Raw genomic sequence first — 22,506 nt, 5'->3', positions numbered from 1 at the left:
CCCTGGAGAGGGTCCAGAGGAGGTTCATGAGAATGATCCCAGGAATGAAAGGCTTAACTTATGAGGAACGTTTGAGGTCTCTGGGTCTATACTCGATGGAGTTTAGAAGGATGAGGGGGGATCTGATTGAAACTTACAGAATACTGAAAGGCCTGGATATAGTGGACATGGGGAAGATGTTTCCATTAGTAGGGGAGACAAGGACCCGAGGGCACAGCCTCAGAGTAAAGGGAAGACCTTTTAGAACAGAGATGAGGAGAAACTTCTTTGGCCAGAGAGTGGCGAATCTATGGAACTCATTGCCACAGAAGGCTGTGGAGGCCAGGTCATTGAGTGTATTTAAGACCAAGATAGATAGGTTCTTGATTGGTAAGGGGATCAAAGGTTACGGGGAGAAGGCGGGAGAATGGGGTTGAGAAACTTATCAGCCATGATTGAATGGCGGAGCAGACTCGATGGGCCAAATGGCCTAATTTCTGCTCCTATGTCTTATGGTCTTATGTCACCCAGGAACAAAGGCTCTCTCTCTTCTGGTTCGGTGCCCTCAGCTTCGTGGATGGTTAAAGTTCTTTGTGCAGTGCTGAGGTCATGACTGGCACAGCTTACTGAAATGTTCCTGTCTGTGGCAGTGCAAGCATTTGGCAACACTCGCAGGACATTGGTCCTTCCTGTGAGTGCACATCGCACCGCAGCACTGGCATTGTCGTTCAGCCAGGTGGTTAAGGGATGGCATACCCTGACTTGGATGGTCCCTGTGCTTGTGTGCTTGCTGTGGCAGACAAAGGTGTGGCTTCTGCCCATGAAGCACCTTCCCCTCAGAATTGTCCTGTGTTGGTCTCATAGCGCGGACAGCCTTGTTCAAGAGTCAGGTCACCTTTGACTTGGAGAAGATCGGCGAGCGAATTGTCCACAACACCCACCACAATTCTGTCTTGGATGAATTCATATTTCAGATCATCACATTTGCATCCTTCTTCCATGTGGTAAAGATCATTGATAAAGGCAGAGACAGGTTCTCCAGTCTGTTAGACTCTCCTGTTAAATTTGGCACGTTGCAAGATCTTGTTAGATCTCAGGTTGAAGAAAAGTTCAAAAGATTTTAAAACAGTCAAATTTAGCAGATGATTCATCTATGGCTTGCCTGGTGATGATATTGCCTGCAGTTGGCCCAATGGAATAGCGTGCTAATTTGTTCTGCATCTGACTTTTTATTTAATCTTGCCGCAGTGCTATATGTCAGGAACCTTTTCTTCCAACAACTCCAATTGAGAGATTGGTCAGGGCCATAGGTAAGGCACATTGGAGGTGGTAGGGAAGAATTGTGTTCCATCTTTTAAACAGTTTAACGTGTTGGTGTCCCTTTAAGAGTGAAGGAATTTCATGATGGCGTCGCCGGTATTGATAAAGATGGGATTTTTGCACACGTCACAGTTTTTGTGTGAAATTCAAAATGGCTGCAACAGTCCACTGGGGAAGCAGCAGCCTCAAAATGGCAGCTGGTTAGGTTGCTGCTGGGGGTCGTTTTAGTCACAACAGCGTGCTGCAGATTGGAGACTGGTTAGGAGGGCAGAATTCTCGCTGGGCAGGGCGCTGAAGAATCACAGGGCATCAATTTTTAAAAAAATTCCTGTGTTCAATCTCTTTTTGTTCTTTTGAGTTTTTTTCCCCCCTGATGTTCAGGACTCAGGACGCCACATGGGAGGACACTGGGTTGAAGCTCGGGTTAGCGACTTATTGCACAACTGAATTTCTGCCTAACTGATTTTTTTTAAATAAAATGGTTCACAGGGCTGGCTTGCCTGGAACTTTAAAAGGATTTTATTTCACCCCACAGGCTGTTGCTCTGCTTTGTTGAAGCTGATCTTCCAGAGGGACTGAGTGGAGACTTTCACCTGAGCTTAACTTCTGCCTTTTTTCTGCTGCCAGGCTCTCATACCTCGAGCTTCTCAGGTGAGTTTGCTCAGCACCTTGCTTCCTGAGTGAGGCTGTTTCAGGGCAGAATCGTTGCTGGTGTCCATTTCTTGAGTTCTTCATTCTTTTAGCGAGGATGTGGATTTTTACCCCCTGCTGCCACCAGGATCTGTTCTGCTGTCACCACCCGTAATGTATACTGCTTGGACACCATGAAGCAGTCTTGTTGAAGTTACAAAGAAGTCTTAATTAACAGTACTGAACTACATACATATTTACAGTAGAGGGTAAAGGTATGGAAATGACCCCAATACTAGGTCCTTACATGTTGCTATTTTTAGATTCTCTCAAGCTCTAGGTCATGTGCCTTCTTACATCACTGTGTGGGCAGTACTGTACTCAGTCCCATGTTAACCCTTTAGGTGCCAGATCCTTCTACTGCAGTGAAGGCACTATATGAATGCAAGTCTTTCTTTGAAATTTAAAAGGCAGTTCTCCTGAGCTGTTAGAAGCAGCACCGAGGTGGAGACTTGGCACAGGACATCACAGGATGTACATAACTGTTATATTGGTTTTGGGACATTCTGTGGTCATGAAAAGCAGAATATAAATGCAGGTATTTTATTTTTCTGCAGTGCCGCTGGCAGATACCTCATTCTAGGGCTAGGTTTAACTTTCTAATGATGAACTAAGATTTTTCCTCATTTTCTTGACTAACTTCAGAGCAAAGTAATCAGGTAAACAAATTTGCAATTACAACTTTGGCTATGTTAAAGTCTTCTGAAGCTGGTTCTAGAGAACCACTAACTTAACAAAATGTGCAGCCCCCCAAAATTTACACATTTTATCCCCTAAAATACTGGAAAGGGAATAAAAAATAAAACACACAATAATCGAGTTTTGAACTGTCCCTAGTGAGTTTGAATGAGCTATGACATTTTTGCACAATATTTCAAGCCCTTGAATGAAGTTGGTATTGACAGGCTGCAACTATCGTGATACTTGGTTCTTATTGACAAAGTATACTGCCGGGATATAAATTTTCCCAAGAAAACTTAGAATCATGCATACTGCTGACTACACATCTTGCAACCTCTCATGTTCACATTTCTAAAGAGTTATGGATGAGAATATTCAGACTTTTTAATTTTAGAATAATTCATTTTAAAATAAGCTTTCACTTCAGTTGTATAAATCAGGTTAAATGGGATAATTAGTTTTATTCGTATTTAATAAAGCAACCTTCACCTTTCCAATGGCTACCTGAAAAGTCACTTAGAAATACCATAGATCGTGGCATAGAAGTCGACCCAGCATATAAGAAAACCCAACTTTTTTTAGCAAAATGCATGCTTAGGCCTATACTTCGCGTATAAGTTGACCCCCCACATTTTTCAGCTAATAAATGCATGTTAAGGTTATATCGCATCAGGAGTTGGCCTCAATTTTTCAGCTCAGAGATACTTGTTTAGAGTTATACTTGCCTGAAAGTCAGTGCATGGCATCAAGCAGGTAATATGGGCCATGTTGCCAAGATGACACACGGAGTTTAATACAGGCCCACACAGAGGAAACCATGCATGGTGATCGACGAACAGAAAAGGGTCCTCCTGCACCAACACCGGTGGTTCACATTTTATACTTGGCCTAAGCTGATCCACATTTTTGCAAGGGTTTTTCAAAGCTTCAAAGGCCAACTTATACACAGCAATCTATGGTACTCCCCCATCCTCACGGGCACACACTAGCCCGAACCACACACAATTCACAGAGATTCCATTCCTACTAACCCAATTCAGTCAAACTCACTCTGCACCTCATCTCACTTCAAAAGAGATTAAGTCTGTCTATAATCATTTAGGTACAGGAGTAGGCTATTCAGCCATTCGAGCCTATTCTACTATTCAGTGAGATCACGGCTGATATGTATCTCAACTCTACCCACCTGCCTTGGTTCCACATGTAAACTAAGTAATTTGTGAATTTTGTTGAACTCAAGTGTAAAGATCCATCTGATCTTTATTTCTTGGTGAAATAAAGTAGCCATTTGTTGAAATTTTCTTATTGAGCACTGACGATAATCAAGCACACACTATGGGTGGAATTTTATGACCCTGTCACGGCAGGGGTGGTGCAGGAAAATGCGGCAAGCTGTTCAAAAGTCCATCAACTTCGGTGGAACCAGAAGTTCCCGCCGGTGGGAAGGGCTGTAAAATTCCACCCTACAAGTTTAAAAAAAAATGTAATTTTTGTGGGCTGCTTAAATGTACACTGTGGAGCCTCATTGGTCACAAATCATGTTTTAAGTCAACATTACCATTAACTTGCATATATCTCAAAATGCTAATACCCCCGTGTTAACAAACAGACCTTGGCACTGCTATTTAGGATTTAACTGCTAAGTGATGAAAGCAGCTCTTTGCAAATCTTGAAGCCCACAAAATTTAAATGGGACAAACTAACAAACAAAAAGTAAAAGTAATAATCTGTGATTAGCTACATTATCAGGGCTTGTGCACCGCATAAAACCACCTCCTATAATTCTCCATTCAGGCATTGATACAGAACAAATTTGAGGCTTTTTGAGTTTCATTGCTGATACATTATAATTACCAGTACTTAGATGTTCATCTCTTAGGCTTATAGGTAATGGTGTGTCAATGGTGCCTGACTAAATGTATTGTTTCAGTCTTACTTCTTGTACAAAATATGCTCATTCCTGCATTTTTCCATCACTGCACTAATATTGTGAAATTTGATATTAGTGATTAGATTTGCATTTCTTAGCTGTATTATTCTGAATTTAACATGGTTACAACACTTCAGAAAAATACAGCATAGAAAGAGGCAGCATTAAGTCCATCATACCAGTGCCCACACTTTGAAAGAGCATCCAATTCTCCCACTGTCCCTGTCCTTTTCCCACAGTTCTGTGAAAATTTCTTCTTCTAGTATTTATCCAAGTCCCTTTGAAAGTTGAATGTGTTTCCACCACCCTTTCAGGCAATGCAGTCCAGGTCATCATAATTTGGTATAAAAAAATGTTTACTCATGTCATCTCTGGTTCTTTCACAATCACCTTAAATCTGTGTCTTGTGGTTACTGACCCTTTTGCCACCGAAAAGTTTCTCCTTATTACTCTATTAAAAGCTTTCATGGTTTTGATCTTCTTGAACTAATCTCCCCTTAACCTTCGCTGATCTGAGGAAAAGGACTCTACAGAAGTGTAGCCCTTCATCTCTAGCATCATTCTAGTAAATTTATTCTGCGCTCTCTCCAAGACCTCGACATTCTTCCAAGTGTGGTATCCAGAATTGGCAACATCTACGCAGGCCATTGAGATTGCTTACATCACCATGCTTGAAATGTTTTTTTTGGCAAGCCAGAGTACAGAACTTGAAAGATCAAGAAACGAGGGATGGATACAAAGAAAGTGTTACAGGAAGGCTTGTGACACAAAATGATGTACATCAAGAGCAACCTTGCTTGATACAATCTCTGAACAACAAGCAATGCCACAAGTTCTGTCCTTGTGATAAATCGCTTTCTGCAGGGAGTCTTGTTGCCCTCACCTAGATCTAACAGAAAACTTTTACATCCAATACTTAACATTTAAAAGTACCACCCCAGTATTTTGAAACATTCAAATTTAATTAAATAAAATGCAAGCTCACCATCACTTCTCCAATACCCTTTTCCCTTTCAATTTAATGATAATGTCTGTAAAACAACAAGCATGTTACTGGCTGGGCTTGTGCCAAGTCATTCAAAGTCAACATTAAATGCACATTAACTGATCTTGGCATTTTAAATTTTCATTCATTCAGTTTAAGACTTAGTTTAATTATTATTTATAAACTTGATTTTCAAGAATGATAATGAACAAATGGCTAGAATTACAAGGTCATAAACAATCAGAATTCTCCTATTGCACTTTTGATGCTTTATTACATTCCACTATACACCAAAAAGATCATAGAAATCATCAAAGCGAGAGGATTTGAGTATAGGAGCAGCGATGTCTTACTGCAATTATACAGGGCCTTGGTGAGACAACACCTGGAATATTGTGCGCAGTTTTTGTCTCCTTATCTGAGGAAGGATGTTCTTGCTATAGAGGGAGTGCAGCGAAGATTTACCAGACTGATTCCTGGGATGGCAGGACTGACATATGAGAAGAGAGATTGAGTCATTTAGGATTATATTCGCTGGAGTTCAGAAGAATGAGGGGGATCTCATAGAAACCTATAAAATTCTAACACGGCTAGACAGGGTGGATGCAGGAAGGATGTTCCCGATAGTGGGAGAGTCCAGAACCAGTGGTCACAGTCTGAGGATACGGGGTAGACAATTTAGGACTGAGATGAGGAGAAATTTCTTCACCCAGAGAGTGGTGAGCCTGTGGAATTCGCTACCACAAAAAGTAGTTGAGGCCAAAACATTGTATGTTTTCAAGAAGGAGCTAGATACAGCTCTTGGGGCAAAGGGGATCAAAGGACATGGGGAGAAAACGGGAGCAGGCTATTGAGTTGGATGATCAGCCATGATCATAATAAATGGCGGAGCAGGCTCGAAGGGCCGAATGGCCTACTCCTGCTCCTATTTTCTATGTTTCTATAACAAATTTACAATCTCGGAGGTGGCCATTCGGCACATTGTGTCCCTCTCACTCAAAGATCTAGCTCTAATCCCACCTATCTAGATCTAATCCCACCTTCCTGCACTTTGTCTGCAGACCCAGGTCATGGCTTTTCGAGAAGGCCAGCAAAACATTGAGAATGGAACACCCCTAATATTCATACACCACGCCAAGATATACCTAGAAGAGAATATTGGAGTGTACAAAGGTCACAGGATACACTTTTGTTTAAAACCATTCAGTACATTGCATGTTACTCATTAGACTAGTTTCATCAGCCAAATGCCCTAGTTCAAGCCCATATTCTATATCTGGTCATATTCTCTACCGGTTCTCCGAGGCCCGATTGCTGCTATAGCCCGATGGCCATAGCCTATAAAGAGGTGGTCTTTGATTTTTCAGGGCAAACCCAGCATTTTGAAATGCCACTCTCCCTGCTCAACACCTCTTTGCCCCTCACTTCTCCTACTACCACCACCACCCAACCCACCCTGAAATTATCACTATGGGGTCGCACAAAGTCTGAGCATTAAAATGGGGTCACATCAGGAAAAGGTTTGGGAAGTAAAATAAAAAAATGTTGGAAAAACTCAGGTTTTCAGCATCTGTGGAGAGAGGAACAGAGTTAACGAGTTAACATTTCAGTCCATATGACTCTTCTTCATCTGCTGCAACATAATCATATGGATTCAAAATGTTAACTCTGTTAGTCTCTTCACAAATGCTGCCAGACCTGCTGAGTTTTTTCAGCATTTTTAGTTTCTATTTCAGAGTTCCAGCATCCGCAGTATTTTCCTTTCGTCTAAAGGTTTGGGAAGCACTGCTTTACCTGATAAAATTATTGCAGATTATTTCAGATTTAATAATCATGTGCTGCAACATAACCATAAAATACTGGTTAAGTAAACAGACTCTATGAATGTCAACTTGCATCTATATAGCATTTTTAACATGAAAGAACACAATAAGGCACTTTTCAGTCACCGGAGGCCTAGCTGGAAAGATGGATTGAGAAGACTTTTTATAAACGGAGAAAGAAGCAGAGGCGTTTAGGTAGACAATTCACAAGCAGGGCCAAGGTGACTGAAGCATTGTCAGCAATGATGAAGCAAACAGACATGGGTGTATAAGGAACAATCAGGGTACTGAAGTGTTTGGCAGTAATTATATAGCTGAAGAAAGCTAGGTATAGGTCATAACATGGAGGAATTTGAACAAGAGGATGAGGGGCTTCATTTCAATATAAATCAGGTGGTGGGGCGCAGGGAGACCAATGTGGACCAATGAGGGTGAACATGATGGATGAGCAAGAATTTGTACAGGGTTGATACAGATGGCCGGTGACTGCCTTTTGCATAGGTTGAAGTTTGTGGAAGATGGGAGGTTAGAAAGGAAGGCATTGGAATAATCAAGACAAAAAAGGGTTAAAAGCAAGAATAATCAGTTCAGCTGTCAAGGAGCCAAGGATGTAGAGAGATGTGCAATTGTGTCCAGGTTGAGATCCATTGGTAATGGATAGGGTGTGGCATTTAAAGATTAGCTCAGGGTCAAACAGGACACCTAGGTCTGTGGAACCTCGGAGGAGTCTGGAAATGACTGTAGGAGCAGGTAGAGAAATCATTTCTGTCAGATGCCCTGACTGTATTCAGATACATGGGAGTGGAATCATACAAGTACATCAAAACAACAACCAAATAAATCTAAACTTCGGTTTTAGAAGATAATCCTAACTCACCTCCCACCAAGTTCCAATTTCTTGCCCCCGAGGCTCTTTCAGCTCAACCCATAACCTAAATTCTCGAAAGGTCCCATCAGATCGGAAAATAGAGGATGTGACTCCTCTATTCAAGAAAGTAGGGAGACAGAAAAAAGGAAACCACAGGCCAGTTAGCTTAACACCTGTCATAGAGAAATTGCTGGACTCCATTATTAAGGAGGTTACAGCGGAAGCACTTATAAAATCTTAATGCAATCAGGCAGAGTCAACATGGTTTTGTGAAAGGAAAATCACATTTGACTAATTTATTAAAGTTTTTTGAGGAAGTAACAAACAACCTGGTATAGGGAAACCTATATGTACTATGTGCTGTACTTAGATTTAAAGAAGGCATTTGATAGGATGTCACATCAAAGAAAGGTTTAGGGTGTAATGTATTAGCTAACCAATCTTCTAGCCATGCTAACAGGAAGCAGAGAGTAGGCATAAGTGGGGCCAATGAACCATAGAAAAGTTACAGTGCAGAAAGAGGCCATTCAGCCCAACGTGTCTGTGCTGGCCAAAAAAAGAGGAAAAATAAACTGGCCGTTCATTTTAATCCCACTTTCCAGCACCTGGTCCATACCCTTGCAGGTTATAGCACTTCAGATGCAGACCCAGGTACCTTTTAAATAGGTTGAGCATTTCAGCCTCAACCACAAACTTAGGCATCTATTAATTTGTCCATGGACATTTCTGGAATTTGATCACCTATTATTACTGTTTCAATTTAGTCTCCTGTTGATATAACTGGATTTGCTATTCATCACCAGTTTGACTGTCTTTTATCCTTCTGTCCCATTGATTACTGTGTCAGGTATCAGGAATCCAGCAAGTCCCAGCTTTAAGTTGCTTCACTTCATGTTGTTTCGTTTTAAAGTCAAACAGGTTTTAGTGCTGGAATTCCCAATTTATGTCTTCAGTTCCATTAAGTTGTCTTGTGACGTCATTGTGGATTATTGCTCTGCACTGTTTTATGTTGTTTCACATCAGTTTGACATCGGTCCTGTGACCTGATCAGCGCCTTTGAGAATCCAGTGCGAGGAGAAGCATTCGGGTGCACTTGAAAGATGCTCAATTTTTTTCTCAAAAACTCTGAAACACACTTTTCCAAGAATATCTAAACAACAGATTTTTTTTTGCGAGTAAGAAGTTGAAGGCAGGGCTGATCACTTCTGTGAAAAAGCCCACTTCTTAACTCTGCATGCTGATTTTAATTTGGTGCCCAGGTGTGCCTGCTGTGGAGCTTTACATCAGATAAGGCAGAGGGGCCATTTTAAAATCTTCGAGAGAGAGGCACAGCACTTGCCAGTGCACCAGTAAAATTGCTTTCTTTGTCTCAGTGCTTATTTGGGTGAAAAATACAGGGTGCAGTACTTATCCTTCAGGACCTGACACTGCAATTTTCTGCTTAATTTTGCAGCCCCAAGTCTGGGCCTTGTTCAACTTTGCAGCAGGTGAGGCAGAAAGGTCATTTTAAAACCAGTGAGAGAACCCAGCATTAAGGCGCTAATCACTCAAAGTCACCTCCACAGAAACGCTTTAGGAACACCCTCAAAGCATCATTGAAGACATCAAACATCTCCGCCAACTCATGGTGATTGACCGAAATGGAAGAATTATTCAGGAAGGCACCAAACACAGACTTCGTTGGAAACATGCGGAGTCTAAATTAAGGTGCAGAAAGAGCGCAAAAATCTCCAAATAACTCATCTAACTGACCCTGTAAGCAACAGCTGCCCCACACGTGGCACAGTCTACAGGTTATTCATTGGATTTATCAGTTATCTCAGAACCCATTGAACTGGTGTGGAAGCAAATCATCCCCGAATCCAAGAGACTGCTTGAGAGAGACTGGTGGGTGTTACCTAATCTGAACTTATACAGAACTTTTATATTTGGTGATTTATTTTACTTTGCAAGTTAGTTCAGCTGGAAATGCAGAGTGCTGTACGTGTATGGTGCAGAATTTCAACCTGTACATTTGGTTTTTCCAGGCGAGAATGTCTGAAGGAACCCAACTCCGGCTTTAACATAGATTCCTATGGGAATCAACGATTCACTTAAAGTTGTTTCATTTACAGTCTCAATTTTCAGTAATGCAACTGTAACTTTAAATGGAGGACTTACTGTATTTTGAAACCTGATAATCATTGAATCTTTCATTCTTTTTGTCACAGCAGAATGGCTCATTTGTTAAATGAAGACTGTAGGGAATGACGGTTTCCCAAAGACTTTTTTTTTCTGTAGCAGATATCTGATTCAACAGAGTCTCCTAGCCAGAGAACTGGACGCCAGTTAGCACCACTTGCATGGCAATCTGATACTGCTGCAGATGGAGCTAATATGCAAGTTAAAAACTAGTGCTAATCCAGGAACCTCCAAGTTGAACTGTCAACCTTTTAAGCAATTTGTCAAAGTCCATGACCGGCTATTTTACAAAATCTATCAGATTTCTGACTAGACCTAATGGATATTTAACATTTTTCTTGTAGATAACATCCAAGAAAGTCAGAGAAAGTCCAAACCTTCATGACTATCCAACTGTCTGGGGTCCAGCTCAGAAAATACCTTCCTTCTGATTTTACTTCCTGCAGGAAGCAACAATGCCAAGGCCATGCCTTGTTTTCTGTTTTGCAGTGTGGTATCCCATGTCCACATACCAACCTCACTCTTCACATGGTCAGGCTCAGACTAATTGTACCTTAAAAATTTAAATGCGCTTTCTGCCATTTTCCACGAATGTCACTAGGATTTCAAGTTCTATGCCCAAAAGGATAAAAGAGGTTGTAGTTTCGAACTTTTAAATTGCCGCAACCATTCTCTGCTACCATGTTAGAACTTGAATAGCCAGGCGGTGAAGGATAGAATACTGGAGCCTAGTCTTTATACTTTTACAAACTTCTACTTTTGTCGGAGACACAATGCATATCATGCACCTCCAACCAACAACCCCCTTTTAAGCCTGGTCTGATATATAGGTGTCAGCCATTGCTCAGTTGCTATCACTCTGGCCTCAGAGTCAGAAGGTTGGGAGGTTCAATTCCCACTCTAGGGCCTGAGCACAAAAAAGAACTCAAGGCTGATAATCCAGTGCAGTACTAAGAGAGTGCGACACTGTTGGAGATGCTGTCTTTCAGATGAGACTTTAAACAAGGCCTCATCCGCCATGCCCTGTCAAGTGAAAGTAACGATCCCATGGCAGTACTTTGTAGAGTAGCAGAGGAGTTATGATCTCCTGTTCACTGGACAATATTAATATCTTAATCAATGTAACATAATACAGATTATCTGATCATTATCACATCGGTACTTGTGGGAGCCTGCTGTGCACAAATTGGCTGCCATGTTTCTTACATTACAGCGACTATATTTCAAAAGTTGGCTGTAAACTGTTTTGGGATTTCTAGGGGTCATGAAAGATGCTGTATAAAAGCAAGAATTTATTTTATTTGAGCACAGGCGAGGCCCCAATTCATCAGGTAAATATAATTAAACACCAATTGATAAACAATTAATATGCTGGATACAACAATTATATGGATAACAAAATGCTAACATGCATTCCCTCATAATAACAAGGCATCTCAAAAATCCACAAGACGATCTGCATGTATAAAAGTGAGGTAAATGGACATCAAACTAGGAAAGTACAGATTAGAAAAGCTGACAAGGCTTGTTATGGAGACAAAAGCAAAATACTGTGGATACTAGAAATCTGAAATAAAAACAAAAAAATGCTGGATACGTTCAGCAGATCAGGCAGCATCTGTGGAGAGACAGAAACAGAGTTAATACTCCAGGTCTGTGACCTTTCAACAGCCTGGGATGTTAACTCCTTTTCTCTCTCTCCACAGACACAGCCTGATCTGTTGAGTATTTCCAGCATTTGCTGTTTTAACTTGATTACAGAGATTCACTTCAAGGAAAGCTTTGAATGCAAGAGCACAAGTTGAGGAAGCTGGGTTAGAAGGGCATTGCAAGGTGTAGAGCTTATGATAGCCGAATGCCCTGCCACTCATGGTTTGGGGGGGTGGTGGAGACACACACACACACAAATAGAGGAAGGAACGTAGAGAGCAACAAAGCATACAGATTGAAAAAAAAAACTGCAAAAACAGAGGAGAGGAGATAACGGAGCAATTCATGATGCACACGACCTGTTTGACCAAAGGGGGATATGTTGTCAGGTGATCTGTCACCAATATGGAAGAACACTGCGATTGGTACCCAGAAATCCTTGAAGTCAAATACAAATCTTCCACTCATTCAGCCTAATTCTTCATTAAAAACCTTACATTCCCATCTGGGAAGTGTTGGATCCTGCAATCTGACTCATCAAACTGTCTTACAATGATGCATTTTGGGAGGATTAACACAGCAAGGGTTTACACAATGAATGGTAGGACCCGAGGAAGTCCAGGGGATCAGAGGGACCTTGGTGTACATGTCCATAGATCCCTGAAGGCAGCAGCACAGGTAGAGGCGGCATATGGGATAATTGCCATTATTAGCCGAGGCATAGAATATAAGAGCAGGGGGGTTATGTTGGAGCTGTATAAAACGTTAGTTAGGCCACAGCTGGAGTAGTGCGTGCAGTTTTGGTCACCACACTATAGGAAGAATGTGATTGCACTGGAGAGGGTGCAGAGGAGATTTACCAGGATGTTGCCTGGGCTGGAGCGTTTCAGCTATGAAGAGAGACTGGATAGGCTAGGGTTGTTTTCCTTAGAGCAAAGAAGGCTGAGGGGGGAGCTGATAGAGGTATACAAAACTATAAGGGGCATATATAGCATAGCTAGGAAGAAACTTTTCCCCTTAGCGAAGGTGTCAATAACCAGGGAGTATCGATTTAAGGTAAAGGGCAGGAGGTTCAGAGGGGATTTGAGGAAAATTTTTTTTACCCGGAGGGTGGTTGGAATCTGGAACACACTGCCTGAGGGGGCGGTAGAGACAGGAACCCTCAACATTTAAGAAATATTTAGATGAACACTTGATACGCCAAAGCAAACAGGGCTACGGGCCAAGTGCTGGAAAATGGGATTAGAATAGATAGGTGCCTGATGGCCGGCACGGACACGATGGGCCGAAGGGCCTGCTTCTGTGCTGTATGTACATATGACGATTATATATAAATGAGAACAAAAATTTTAAATTTCATTTGCTGGAAGTTAGGCAGCCAAAATACATCAGAGAGATGGCAAGTGATAAATGAACAGGACATCACATGGCATAGGGTATGTACAATGAAGATTTGGACAAGTTATAATTTATGGCGTGGGGGCGATATAAGAGGGTGAGAGGTCACAAGAAAAGCATTGGGATAAGTAAGCCAGAAGTGACAAAGGAATGCATAAGGATTTCAGCAATGATGCAGCAGAGGCTGTTTTTTTCATTTGTTCATGGGATGTGGCATCTCAGCCTAGGCCAGCATTTATTGCCCATCCCTAATTGCCCTTGAGAAGGTAGTGGTGTGCTGCGTTCATGAACTGCTGCAGCCTACGCTGGAACATCCACAATGCTGTTAGGAAGGGGGTTCTGGTATCGTGACAGCGCAGTGAAGGAACGGCGATATAGTTCCAAGTAATGACGGTGTGTGGCTTGGAGGGGAACTTGCAGATGGTGGTGTTCCATACATCTGCTGCCCTTGTCTTTGTAGATGGCTTGGAAGGTGTTGTCGAAGAAGCCTTGTGCAGTGCATCTTACAGATGGTACACACTGCTGTCACAGTGCGTCAGTGGTGGAGGGAGTGAATGTTGAACGTGGTGGATATGGTGTTAATCAAGTGGATTGCTTTGTCCTGGATGGTGTTGAGCTTCTTGAGTGTTGTTGGAGCTGCACTCATCTAGGCAAGTGGAGAGTATTCCATCACACTCCTGATTTGTGTCTTGTAGATGGTGGACAGGCTTTGGGGAGTCAAGAAGTGAGTTATTCTCCACAGAATTCCCAGCCTCTGACCTGATCATGTAGCCACAGTATGTACATGGCTGGTTCAGTTCAGTTTCTGGTCAATGTTAACCCCAGGATGTTGACGGGGCGATTCAGTGATGGTGATGTCATTGAACGTCATGGGGGGATGGTTAGATTCACTCTTGTTGGAGATGGTCATTGACTGGCACTTGTGTGGCATGAATGTTACTTGCCACTCATCAGCCCAAGACTGCACATTCGGACATAAACTGCTTCAGTATTTGAGTCGTCACAAATGGTGAATATTGAGCAATCAGCAAACATCCCCACTTCTGACCTTATGTTGGAGGAAAGATCACTGATGAAGCAGCTGAAGATGGTTGGGCCTAGGACACTACCCTGAGGAACTCCTGCAATAATGTCCTGGAACTGAGATGATTGACCTCCAACAACCACAATTATCTTCCTGTGTTAGGTATGACTCCAACCAGCGGAGAGTTTCCACCCCTGCCCCCGATTCCCATTGGCTCCAGTTTTGCTAGGGCTTCTTGATGCCACTCTTTGTCAATTGCTGTCTTGATGTCAAGGGCAGTCACTTTCAACTCACCTCTGGAGTTCAGCTCTTTTGTTTATACCAAGGCTGCAATGAGGTCTGGAGCCGAGTTGCCCTGGCAAAACCCAAACTGAACAGTGAGCAGGTTATTGCTGAGTAAGTGATGCTTGATAGCACCGTTGACGGCACTTTCCGTCACTTTGTTGATGATCGAGTGTAGACCTGAGGGGGGTGGTAATTAGCCAGGTCAGGTTTGTCCTGCTTTTTGTGGACAGGACATTCCTGGGCAATGTTTGACATTGGTAGTAACACTACTGACTGAGTTTGACATTGCCAGATAGATGCCAGTGTTGTAGCTGTACTGGAACAGCTTGGCTAGGGGCATGGCTAGTTCTGGAGCATAAGTCTTCAGTACTATTGCCAAAAGTTGTCAGGGCCCATAGACAGATGACCCCACAGGACCATCTATAACTTGTTCTTATGTTTTGCTTTCACAAAGCACTGACCCTTGTTCTGCTATTAACACATTATGTTATCTTACTTATCTGCCACTATCACCACCTTCATTAGTCTATAGTACTATCATTAACACTCCCTTTGTCCTGTGTTCATGACATCTTTGTCAAATTTCTCCTTAGCTCCCACCTATCCCTGACATTCTATTTTGCTCCACCCCCTCTTAAACAATATAAAATCCATCACATTTCTACTTGTCTTTGCTCTGAAGAGTCATAGGGATTCGAACGTTAACTGTTTCTCTCTCCACTAAAGCTTGGGGCAGCCGCCGCAAAGGCGCAATGGGGAAAGGTCGCTGTCTAAGACCTTTCTGCCACAGTGCACTGAGGGACTGGGAACTGTTTAGAACCCCTCAGGCTGTACAGCTCAAAATGAATGTCTGCAAATGATTGTAATATTCATTTATTGTATTGATGCATTTTGTGATAACATGTTGTAAAAGTTGAACCTGATTGTACTTTTGTGATGGTGATTTTGAAATGGTTTGGAATGTTCTTGAAGATATTTTATGAATAAAGTATATTTTTGCAAAAAAAAAGTTTCTCTCTCCACATACTGCCAGACCTGCTGAGTTTTCCAACATTTTCTGTTTTTATTTGCCTCCTCCTCCGCCTCCAATTAGTTGTTTAATTGTCCTCCACCATTTTTGACTAGATGTGGCTGGAATGCAGAGCTGAGATCCGATCTGTTGGTTGTGGGATCGCTTAGTTCTGTCTATTGCATTCTGCTTCTGCTGTTTGGAATGCAAGTTGTCCTGTATTGTAGCTTCACCAGGTTGACCCCTCATTTTTAGGTATGCCTGGTGCTATCCCTAGCATGTGCTCCTGCACTCTTCATTGAGCCAGGGTTGATCCCTGGCTTGATGGTAATGGCCGAGTAGTGGATATGCCAGGCCATGAGGTTACAGATTGTGGAGGAGTACAATTTTGCTGCTGCTGATGGCCCACAGTGCCTCATGGATGCCCAGTCTTCAGTTGCTAGATCCGTTTGAAATCTATCCCATTTAGCACAGTGGTAGGGCCACACAACACAATGTGAAGCCAGGACTTCAACTCCACAAGGACTATGCGGTGGTCACCCCTACCAATACTATCAGAGACAGAGAGATTGGTGAGGACAAGGTTAAGTAGGTTTTTCCCTCTTGTTGGTTCCCTCACCGCCTGCCGAAGGACCCCGTTTAGCAGCTATATTTATCCTTCACAAATCACCCAGCTCAGTCAGTAGTGTTACTACCAAGCCACTCTTGGTGATGGGCATTGAAGTTCCCCACCCAGAGTACATTCTCTGCCTTTGCCACCCTCAGTGCTTCCTCCATGTGATGTTCAATATGGAGCAGTGCTGATTCATCAGCTGAGGGGCGACGATAGGTGGTAACCAGCAGGAGGTTTTTTTTGCCCATATTTGACCTGATGCCATGAGACTTCACAGGGCCCAGGGTCAATGTTGAGGAGTCCCAGAGCAACTCCTCCTCGACTGTTACCACTATGCCGCCACCTCTCATCTGTCCTGTCGATGGAACAGGACAGACCAAAGAATGGTGGCAGTGGCATCTGGGACGCTCTATGGTATGATTTTGAGTATGACTATATCAGGTTGTTGCTTAACTAGTTTGTAGGACAGACCTCCCAATTTTGGCACAAACCCCCAGATGTTAGTAAGAAGGACTTTGCAGGGTCAACAGTGCTAGGTGTGTCGTTGTCATTTCTGGTGCCTAGGTTAATGCCGGGTGGTCTATCCGGTCTCATTATTCCTTTTAGACTTCGTAGCAGTTTGATACAACTGAGTGACTTGCCCTACCAAATGCCCATTTCAAAGGGCATTTAAGTGTCAATGACATTCCTCTGCACCTCATGTCACATGTAGGCCAGACGAGGTAAGGATGGCAGACTTCCTTCCCAAAAGAGCATTATTGAACCTGATGGGTTTTTAAGGCAATTGTTTTGTGGTCACCATTAAACTAGCTTTTAATTCCAGATTCATTAATTGAATCCAAATTCCACCAGCTGCCATGGTGGGATTTGAACCTGTGTCCCCACAGTATTAGCCTGGGCCTCTGGATTACTAGTGTAGTGACATTACCACTATGATACCGCCTCCCCTTTTGCAAAGTGATTAATCTCGAGATGGATAGGATATGGTTTTCACACCTCAGTTCAGATTTAACAGGATGTCAACGTTGTGTGTTGTCTGGTCCAGCTAGGGAGGGGATGGAGTAGTCAGAGGGCATTAAAGACTGTATTAGGAAACAAAGATGGCAACTTTGGTTTTCCTGATGTTGAGCTGCAGGGACTTCCAACTCATGATTAAATGTAGAACAAGCAGTCTAACACAGCACATATGCAGTCGAGAATTGTTATTGGCATATATATCAAAGATGACCTTTGCCGGGGTTATACAAGATCCTGAGGGGACTTGACAGGGTGACTGTGGAAAGGGTATTTCCTCTTGTGGGAGAATCTAGAACTCAGGGTCACAGTTTCAAAATAAGGGGTCGTCGATTTAGAACAGAGATGAAGAATTTTTTTTCTCGCAGAGACTTTGGAATTCTCTTCCTCAAAACGTGGTTGAGGCAGAGTTCTTGAGTATCTTTAAAGCAGAGGTAGGTAGATTTTTGATAAGCAAGGGGGTGAAAGGTTATTGGGGTGGGCAGGAATGAAAGGTTAAAATCAGATCAGCTATGATTTATTGAATGGTAGAGCAGGCTCGAGGGGCCAACTGACCTACTCCTGCTTCTAATTCGTATGTCGGAGATAATAGGATTTCATGTAAATAAGAAGATGGAGAAGCCTACTCTCTGCAGCATCATTTTTGGGCTCCAGAGTGCCAATGTATAGTTGAGAAAAGAAACTATTGTGGGAAATGCGTTTGTTAAGTTCACATCAGCAAAAAGTGGAACCATCCAAGAACAGTCTCATAAAACTGGATGATGGGGGATGATCTTGTCAATTGCCTCCAAGGATGTGGAGAGACAGAGAAGGAAAAGAGAGTTGACATAGAACAATTATAGTAGGGATCATTGTTACTAGTCAGCACCATTGTTGTGCTTTGAGAACAGGTGGAAGGGAAGAAACCAGACTGGGTGGATCTGATCACTTGCAGGATAGATGAATTAGTTGTTACATCAGACAGACATGTTGAGGGGTGGGTTTCTGAAGAGGAAGAGGGTGATTCTGAAATGTACAAAGGTGCCTGAGGGATGGGAGAAGCAACCAAAGAGAGTACACAAGTGGTCACAAAAAACAAGAAATACATAAACAAGGCAGTGATCTAGGTGAGGCAGGGAGGTGGTTTGAGATGAGGACAGACAGAGGAATCATGTTGAAATTCAAGGAGTAGGTGTCAGTGAAATGACATCAGGTTGTAGGATATAACAAAGCCATGGTTTTAATGCTCTAAACGAAACTTGATATTCATAAATAAATTATTTTTTCCAGTCATTGGTATAGCTGGAAATGTTCTGCAAAGTCCTTTACAAGAGTCTTGCAGAATAACATCCACTTGTGCATTTTTTTAATATAAATATCTATGGTTTATTTAAAATATAATTTCAATTTCAGAGTCTGTTACTGCATTCTAAGTTAATATTTGAAACACTGGCTATTTAAACTTATGGCACCCAGTTTCATGATCTCCAAATTCTGTCACTGATCATTTCAAGTGATTGACGTTAAGTGCAGCGTCCAACTCTTGTCATGACTAAGAAATTCAAGATGTACAGAATTCAAGACAAGAATGCTAAGCTACCACAGGAGTCCCATTGTTGGTTTGACAGAGCAAAGGCTATGAATTGCAGCTTAAAAGAGTTCTACATCCAGCTTAACATAAACAGTGAGTTAAGTTACGAGTAGTCATAAAATAAGACAAAAGAGTTAAACGTGATAGCCGTCGGGACTTTGCAAAGGGCAAGGTGTTTGGACAAGTATTCTTTGAGGAACTGAGTCACTGAAAGAAATAAGGATGTCAGGTATATGGACACTAGTATCCTCCAGGTATCAGCATTGGGGTACTGCGAAGAAGAATAAAGACAGAACTTATTTATATTAAATAAATATTTTAAAAAGGAAGAGGGTAATTTGATAAATCTTTTTCTGAAACTCTGGATTTTATACAAGTGCACAGAGTACAAATCAAAGAGACAACACAAAACATACAAAAAATTGCTTAGGCAGCCGTTAGAATAATGGCGGTCAGAGGGACACAAGGGTGCTTGCCACTGATCATGAAATAAATCTCACCAGCGAGAATTTCACCTGTTATCATGCAGTGGTACTGCAACTGATTGCAGCATTTTTTACTGGATATTCACAGCGTGAAGCAACAGTGATATCATTTAAGCTGTCTAAACAGCCAATCACATTAAAGATTTTTCACAGACCTGCAAACAGGAAACAAATAAATCACAAATTTGCTGTGTGTAAAAAAAGTTGTTGTTTGGGACATACACATGGGATGAAGGCAGAAGGTAAAATATTATAAAAAACTTTTTTTTTAAATTAAAATTAACTTCAAAATCTACTAATCAATCATTTAGCAGCACTCCATGAACATAAAACAATTTTTTTCATGGCATGTTCTATTCTTCAAATTTATTAACTACATCACTGTTAAAAACATAGTTACACCCGACTGAACAAGGTGCAACTTTCTATGGGGTTTCCGGAGCAGGAAAATTGAAGTTCTTGCTGATTTCATCATTTCTGGCTGTGGGAGAATCCAAAATGCCACCTACGTCAGGGCCAAGCGACAGACTATAACTACAGGATTTTTGCACAAATCTGCACATGCAACATCCTGAAATTGCCATCAGTTTCAGAGGGTAATGACAGTGAACACTGGCAGTTTGCTGTCAATTCGTCCTGCTCCTTGCAAAATCCAGGCCTATGCGACCAATTCTGGGTCCTTTAATTTATGAAATCTGCTGTGACACCAGAGATGAGCTGCTTTAGTTAGAAGAAACAAGAGAAACAAAGAGAGAAAAGATTAAGTATTAAAGGTGAAATAAATTCAGAGAAATTTTGATGAAGAAAGTCATGAAAAACACTATTTCCACTAATTAATGAAGCAGCAAATAAAGAGTGTAAATTTCCAGCCACTGCAAAGAATGAAGGGACACATTAGGAGAATACTTTGTAGTGGCGAGCCATTAAGACATGGAATACTAAACCAGAAACAGTGATGGTAATAACGAAACATGTGGAAAGTGCTTTTTTTTGTTGAACAGGCAGGGAATAGCATTAGCTGAATAATTCTTTCAGGGATACAGGACAAATGAAATGGCCCAAATGCCTTGTGGTATAAAATTTTCTGTTAACTAAAGAATCCTGATGTATAGAAGTTTGGCTCAGAACATGTTTCCGCTCAAACAGGTTAAAATGTTGGAATTTCTCTTAACATCGTGCATTCCTTTGGAGAACAAGTGGGTAACTCAAAAAACACAGAAGTTTCCATGCAATTTTACTAAGCTCAGAAGAGAATCCACGTATACATACTCTGAAAAGTCAGATATGCAGACATTTCCCGAAAAGTACAATGATAGAACAAAACCTTTACCTACTGTATATTAAGAACCATCAACTGGTGCACTCTCCAATGGCAACACCTCTAACCAGAGTCCACTTGCCAACCAATCATCCCTCTCTTCTCATACAGTATAAACTGTTGTTCCCTTTACATTTGGTATTTTTGCAAATTGTCCTGAGGAATACAAGACGAAAAGCTTTGAAAAAAAAAAGTCTCTCTTTTCAGTAATATTCAAGTTCTGTACTACCAAGTGACTATTAATTATAGATCTTTATGGAATACCCAAACCTAAGGCCACAAATAATAACTTACACTAATAATTCACTTAAATGGAAAGAAATGTCTTCAGAAAAATGGAAGTTGCTAGGGTGGGCAGGAGAATGGAGAAGAGGGAATGCAAACCTTTATCTATTGTATATTAACAACAGTGAGTGTTACCAGAATTCCAACATTCCATCTCCCCTTGACATTAAATGGCATAGCCATTGCTGAAATCCCCCACTATCAACATCCTTGAGGTGTCTGACTGACTGGACCAGCCATTTAAATATTGTGGCTACAAGAACAGGTTTATGCAGCAAGTAACTTGCCCCCTGACTCCCCTTTGTCCACCATCTACAAGGCACAAGTCAGGAGTGTGATGAAATACTCTCCACTTGCCTGGATCAGTGTAGCTTCAACAACACTCAAGAAGCTTGACACCATCCAGGACAAAGCAGCCCACTTGACTGGCATCCCATCCACCACCTTAAACATTCACAACCTCCACTACTGACACACAGTGGCAGCAGTGTGTAACATCTACAAGATGCACTGCAGCAACTCACCAAGGCTCCTTCGCCAGCACCTTCCAAACGCACAACCTCTACCACATAGAAGGACAAAGGCACCTTCTCAAGGGCAATTAGGGATGAGCAATAAGTGCTGGCCTAGCAGTGATGCCCATATCCCATGAAAGAATAAATTTTAAAAAGTGGTGCATGAACATAACATTAAGTGGCACGTTGAAAATAATGGGGCATGAATTAACGTTATCCGGCCCAATCAGAATCAAGGGTCCCAATCAGAACTCTAAATTATCTTTATGAACTCTTAAAAGAACAAAAAGGGTTGTGGTCTCCTCTGACCATTAAACAGAGCAACAAGTATTATAAACCAACACTTGTGCTCAGGAATCAGTTTTAAAAATCCTAAAAGTCACTAAGTACAAGCAAGAACTTCTTAATAGAATTAATGCCACACATTAGAGTGTTATTCAAAACATGGTCTAGAAACCAGAAATTAAAGTGCAGAACATACCAAACCAGAAAGCAGCCAAGGAATGGAAAATTATGATGGAAAACTGTAAGCTTTAGGCTTTGCAGCAGAGAACCAGTGAACAAGCAAACAGAACTGAAAAATGAGCGGTGAACTTACATTACCCATTAAAAGTCACTCTTATTCACTGAGCAAGAAACAATGACCTTAATGCCTCACAAAGAACTGCTCAAGACGAAATTGCAATTCCGACCCACTGAGCAAAGACATTTCACACCTCAAGAATGTTAACCAAAATCTGCAATAAGGATGGAAAAGATAGGAATGAAGCTTAAAATTAAACTGAAGAAAAATGGAAAACCCTGTGTCAGAATTATCTTTATTGTGGAAGGCTTAGAGTGATTACATCATTAAATACACACAAGTAAATCTAGTGGTACAGGA

The 22,506-nt window shown here is 41.7% G+C and overlaps 1 protein-coding gene across 1 annotated transcript in view; it reads right to left on the bottom strand.

Moving 5' to 3' along the window:
* Positions 1-22,506, bottom strand: part of LOC144683754 (ecto-NOX disulfide-thiol exchanger 2-like) — a 328,442-nt gene that overhangs the window by 288,215 nt on the left and 17,721 nt on the right. Inside the window, exon 2 of the mRNA XM_078547116.1 lies at positions 5,586-5,631. The gene's annotated coding sequence lies outside the window, so the exon portion shown is untranslated. The remainder of the gene's footprint in view (positions 1-5,585; positions 5,632-22,506) is intronic.

This window comes from Cetorhinus maximus, chromosome 8, assembly GCF_964194155.1.
Source record: "Cetorhinus maximus chromosome 8, sCetMax3.hap1.1, whole genome shotgun sequence".
NCBI lineage: Eukaryota > Metazoa > Chordata > Chondrichthyes > Lamniformes > Cetorhinidae > Cetorhinus > Cetorhinus maximus.
Note: the sequence above shows the minus strand (reverse complement) of the source record. Positions and strands in the feature narration are given on the sequence as shown.